The sequence below is a fragment of the Trichosurus vulpecula genome, chromosome 3, assembly GCF_011100635.1.
Source record: "Trichosurus vulpecula isolate mTriVul1 chromosome 3, mTriVul1.pri, whole genome shotgun sequence".
In the NCBI taxonomy this organism is placed as follows: domain Eukaryota; kingdom Metazoa; phylum Chordata; class Mammalia; order Diprotodontia; family Phalangeridae; genus Trichosurus; species Trichosurus vulpecula.
Window position 1 is genome coordinate 326,223,246 of NC_050575.1, and position 6,030 is coordinate 326,229,275.

Genomic DNA, 6,030 nt, shown 5'->3' on the forward strand with positions numbered 1-6,030 from the left:
ATGTTTTATATTAACTCATCCTCACACATGTTATTTCCCCAAATAGAATTGTAAACTCCTTGAAGGCAGAAACTTTTGTTTTTGTCTTTGTGTGCCTCCCACTTAGCACAGTGCCTTATACACAGTAGGTACTTAATAAATGCTTGCTGAACTTTCCACTAAATATAATTGATCCTTTTATTAGAAATCTATCTCCAAAAGATTTTGGAAATACAGGGCACCCAGAAAAATCTTCACATTTATTCTTGTATCAAGTATAAGTGAAGTGATGTAGCAAGTCACTAGGAGTATGAAAACAAACATCTTGCATACGTGAACTTTAAACTCACTAGTGCAGATTAGAATATCCACAAGATTTATATAAAGCCAGTCAGTAGCTGTCTACTTTTCAAGTATGAGCAATAATATACATTATTTTTAATGGTTTTTCCCAATTAGCAAGCATTTATATTCTTTTTCTCCTACTTGTCCCTCTTCACTCAAAAAAAGAAAAAACCTTCATAACAATAGAGATTCTCATACTGACATGTCCAAAAACCATGTTATCTTATGCATGCTTAGGCCATCACGTGTCAGGAAAGTAGCATTCTTCATCATTAAATGAGATCACCATATATAAAGTGCTTGCCAACTTTGAAGGGCTATATAAATGCTATCTATTATTATTATTGGTCCTCTGGAAATCATGGTTACAATTACCTTGATCAATGTTCTTAAGTCTTTTAAAATTGTGCATTTTTACAGCATTGTTGTTAAACTACAAATTGTTTCCCTGATTCTGTTCATTTCGCTCTGCCTCAGTGAGATCATTCAAATCTTCCGAAGTTTCTGTGAAACCATCCCCTTCATTATTTCTTATAGCACAATAGAATTCCATTATATTCATATACCACAATTTGTTCAGCCATTCTTCAATTGATGGGCACCCTCCTTCCAGTTCTTTGCCACCACAAAAGGAACAGTTATAAAATATTTCTGTAGATGTTTTTCTTCTTCCTTTGATGTCTTTGGGAGTATAAGTCTAGCAGTGGTGTAGCTGAGTCAAAGGGCATGAACATTTAGTAAATGGGGACAGAGTTCCTAATTGCTTTCCATGATGGCTATGTCAATTCACAGCCCCACTAACAGGGCATCAATGTGCCTGTTTTCCTGCAACCTGTTAACTTTGCCAATCTGATGGGGGTGAGTTGGAATCTCAGAGATATCTTAATTTGTATTCCTCTGGTTGTTAATGGTTTGGAGCATTTTTTCATATAGCTATAGATAGCGTTGATTTCTTTCTTGAAAATTTCCTGTTCATATCCTTTGACCATTTATCAATAATGGAATGGCTCTTATTCCTATAAATTTGAATCAGTTTCTTATCTATCTTATAAGATACTTATCTATGAAACTTGCAGCAAAGATTTCCCTCCCCCCCCCCCAGCCAATTAACTAAAATAGAATACAAGGGACTACCTTAGTACTATCTTGTTAGTAGAGCACAAAGTTTTCTGTTCTTTGACACAGTAAATTTAAAAAGTGAATAGTTACAGGGAGGTAGGGAAAAAGAGGAAGCTCATGGTGCATGGCAAAATCCTGTATTGACAGACAGTATAGGGGAATGTAGATGAGGGGAGGTTTGAAACAGTCATGAAAGAATAAAAGATTGACATATAGCAGCAAGGGCCAGCAGAGATTAGAGAACAAATTTGCAGTTGGCCAAGTCAGTCCAAGGGCAAGATCTAGTAGTCAAAGAAAATGAGAGGGCTTGGTAGGAGGGCAGTTGAGAAAAAGTAACCCATGTAAGATAGCCAAAGAAAAAAGCTATACCGAGTAACAAAGGTTTCTGCTCTTACTACAGTGAGTGCTTCAAAGTCCAATGCACCAAGAACTGCAGCAAATTTTGCTATCACCAATTCTATGAGGGACGGATAAATCCCACCCCGATGTGCTGATCAGACAATGTGGATAACTGGAAACCTAGGTCAGAACTTCCAAGAGATATGCTGAGGTAGCAGCCATATCAGAATGGGTATCAAGTATGCTGAATACTCCAGTTTTGAAAGGAGCAGATATGTTTCAGCATAGTTTTCTTACTGAGATCACTACAATTAATTAAAGGCCAACTGATTTTCTTTTAATATTGTCTTTTCATTACCATAGTCATTGTAATAATAATAGCTAGCATTTATATCTTTAAGGTTTGCAAAGCACTTTATAAATATTACCTCATTTTATCCTCACAACAATACTGGGAAGAAGATGCTGTCAGGATCCCCATGCCAAGACCACACCTCTTTTTTTTTTAACTCCTCTCTTTTTACTATTAGGAGACACCTTGTTTTCCAGAAGCGATCAAGCTGTACCCTGAGCTTGGCATGACAATAATAATTTGCACTCACTCTCTAGTTGAACTCAGCCAAAACAAAATCCCACAATTATTTCGCACAAGAACCAAGCGGTCCCTGAGCTCAGACCTGCAGGAAATATGTTGCGATCATGAAGTCCTACTATGAATCAACTTGTCTCATTGTTGCTGTTACCCTTCATTGTCAGAGCTATAGCTATGTAGCCATTGCTACATGTATTAAGATTTGGCCTCACTAAAGTGGGTCTCCTTCTGGAGGAGGCCCTGGCAGATGTGCCTAGTTTCCCTCCTCTAACGGAATAAAGAAAGCTTTTTTGCTTATGACCACTGTTAGCTCCTTGGTTATTTTGCTTTTATTTCTTAGAGTTAACTGTGGTTGTAATAACCTGTGAGCTCTTTGATATTTTTCAGAGTTACTGTGGTTATGACAACCTGCGTGAGCTCTTGGGATTTTCAGAGTTAATAGCGGTTGCATAACTGCTGTTGACTTTTTGGTCATTTGTTTTCAGATTTGACAGTGCTAGTATTATCCCCATTTTTATGGATGACAAATCTGAGGCTGATAGAGATCAAATGACTTGCCCAAGATTAAGTCAGGTCTTCCTGACTCCAGGATCAGTGCTTTATCCACTGTGATACCTAGCTGCCTACTTATTACGTAAATTATGTGTAATATGTATCGTGTAATGTTCTCTGTTCTGAACTTAATGTATCTGCTGGTTCAGTCTGAAGAGAATCAATGGGAAACACGGAAGCTTGGAGGAAAATTAAGATTCAGAGAGGCCGAGTTGATTTGGGAGGGTATGACTGGTGTGGAGGGTGCTTGAGTCAATGCAGATCTACCTCAGTCAATCAAGCATTGGAAAACCTACTATGTGAAGGTACTGTACTAAGCACTGAGGATACAAAAGAAAAACAGAAACATGGTCCCACCCAGCTCTCAAGGAGTTTGCTCTAATGGTGAAGACAATATGCAAACAATTATGTACATATAAGCTATATCCAAGGTAATCTCAGAGGGAAAGGTGGGCCAGAGGTTGAGAAAGGTCTCCTACAGAAGGTGGGATTTTAGCTGGGTCCTGAAGAAAGCCAGAGAAGAGGTGGATGTGAGAAGAAAGAGCATTCCAGGCATGGGGAACAAAACAAAACAAAAGGAACAGTCAGGAAAAAGTGTCCTGTTCAAAGAACAACATCACTGTATTACAGGAGAGAGCAAAGTGTGAATAGACTGGAAAGGTAGGAAGGGGAAGGGGCAGGTTGTTAAGGGTTTTGAAAGCCAAACAGAAGACTTTATATTTGATCCTGGAGGCAACAGAGAGCCACTGAAGTTTACTGAACAGTACTGTGACACGGTCGGGCCTGCACTTCAAGAAAATCATTTTGGTAGATGAGAGGAGAAGGGACTGGAGTGGGGAAGAGACTTCAAGCAGTAAGTCTAACCACTACGCCATTGCAGTAGGCCAAGTGTGAAGTGAGAGGGCCTTTACCAGACTGGTGGCTGTGTGAGTAGAGAAGGGGACATGTAGGAGATAGGCTTTGAAGGCAGAATTGACAAGATTTGACAATAGCTTGGATGTGGGGGCTAAGAGTGAAAAATTGAAGATAACACTGACATGGTAAGATGAAATGACTGGGAGGATGGTGGTGCCTCCAGTGGTAATTGGGAAGTATAGAAAAAGGGAAAGTTTGAGGAGAAAAATGGTGAGTTCAGTTTTGGACATGCTGAGTTTGAGGTATCTATGGAACATGTGGTTTGAGATGTGCAACAGGCAGTTGGTGATGTGAGAGTTGAGGTAAGGACTGTATAAACAGGGAGCATCATCTGCTTTGAGATAACTTAGCCCAGGGAAGCTGATGAGATAATAAAAGGAGATAGTATAGAAGAAGAGGAGGATCCAAGATAGACCCTTGACAGAGGGGGCACCCAAAGTTACTGGACATGATCCAGAGAAAGATCCAGCAAAGGAGACTAAGGAGAGGTCAGACAGATAGGAGACCAGAAAAGGACAGTACCACAAAATACTTAGGCCACAAAAAGCTGATTCTCTTTTAGAGAGAAGAGAATATACAGGAAAAGGTGTCTCAAATGCTGCAGAGAGGTCAAGAAAGATGTGGATTGAAAAGAAGCATGAAGGTTGAGAAAAGACTATTAATTTTGGCAATTAAAAGATTATTGGTAACTTTGGAAGGTTTTCGATTCAATGATGAGGTTTGAAGCCAAAATGCAGAGGGTTTAGAAAAGAGAGGAAGTAGAGACACCAGTTGTCGATGGCTTTCTCAAAGAGCTTAGTCAAGAAAGGGAGGTGAGATACAAGACAATAGCTAAGACATGGTCAGATCATGAGGGTTTTTTAAGGACAGGAGACATGGATGTGTTTGTAGGCTGCATGGAAATAGCCAGTATATAGGGACTGAGTAGTATAAGAGTAGGGATAAAGGAGGCAATCAGCTGGAAAAGATGGGATGGATGGGATTAGGGTTACACGAAGAAGGATTTGCCTTGGCAAGAAGGGTCACTTTTTCTTGTAATACGGATGAAAGACATAGTGGGAGAAGATACCTGAGTGATGTAGAAAAGTTTTAGAATAATCACTGTGTGAGTGGGATAGTGAATTGGTTAGGGAGGTATAAAAAATTGCATTGCTGAAGTGAATACCCAGTTGAGATTAGGTAACAATATTTGTAGTAGTCCTGGTCAGCAAGGTTTCCTACCTAATCCCTCTTAATATAATACCTTATGTTTTACAAAGCATTTCCCTCACAACCCCCATGGGATGGATGGTAAAAGTATTAGTATCCTCTTTTCATAGACAAGATAATTGAGGATAATTGACTTATCTACAGTTCCTGATACTAAACTTCAGGAATAAAATTTAAACCCAGGTCTCTTCTGATTCCAAGTTCATCCATTTTTTACTTCATCACACTCGTTGCCTAAATTGGATTCTGAGAGACAAAAGAAAGGAAATAGGCCATATGGAGAGAAGGATTGGGAAAGCATAGTTAGGAGATCCCAGTGGTACTTAGAAATCATTTAACCTAAATTTCCCAGTCTGTGAATAAGAGGGGTTGGAATAAAAAAGCTTCCAAGATCTCTCCCAAGCTCTAAAACCTATGATCCTAGTACATTTGCAAAATAACTCATACCTGGGTAAGCCTAAATATTCCCTAATTGCAAAGCATTTGTAAGCTTCTTTTGGTGTGTAAAGCCCTCCATAACCTGGCAACTCAGGTGCCAGAAGTCAGGAAGACCAGAACTCAAAGATAGCCTTGGATACTTACTATCTCTGTGACCTTGGCCAAGTTATTTAACCGCTGTCTGCCTTGGTTTCAAGTGTAAAATGGGGATGACAATAGCACCTACCTCACTCCTCTCAAGGTAACCTGAGAATCAATGACACTGGCCTCCTCTAAAAAGACCCTCCACCTCGGACTGAGCATTTTCTCGGGCTGTTGTTCCTTCATATTGTGTGGAATGAAAGACCCTCACCAATTAAATTTATAATAAGGAGCCATCTCAGGGTGGGAACAGAAATAAATTTTATTCAATTCTTGAGAATTGGGCATGCCTCACTAGAACAAATCGAGCAAGGGAGGCGCTTTAGAAGGGGCAAAGCACCCATAATTATACCTAACACAAGAGAATTCCCACCCACCTCTGACCTTTCTCACCATTGGCT

At 39.6% G+C, this 6,030-nt stretch overlaps 1 protein-coding gene across 1 annotated transcript in view; it reads right to left on the reverse strand.

The window, feature by feature from the left end:
• The window catches only part of COMMD1 (copper metabolism domain containing 1), a 257,435-nt gene that overhangs the window by 250,204 nt on the left and 1,201 nt on the right, over nt 1-6,030 (reverse strand). The window lies entirely within an intron of this gene.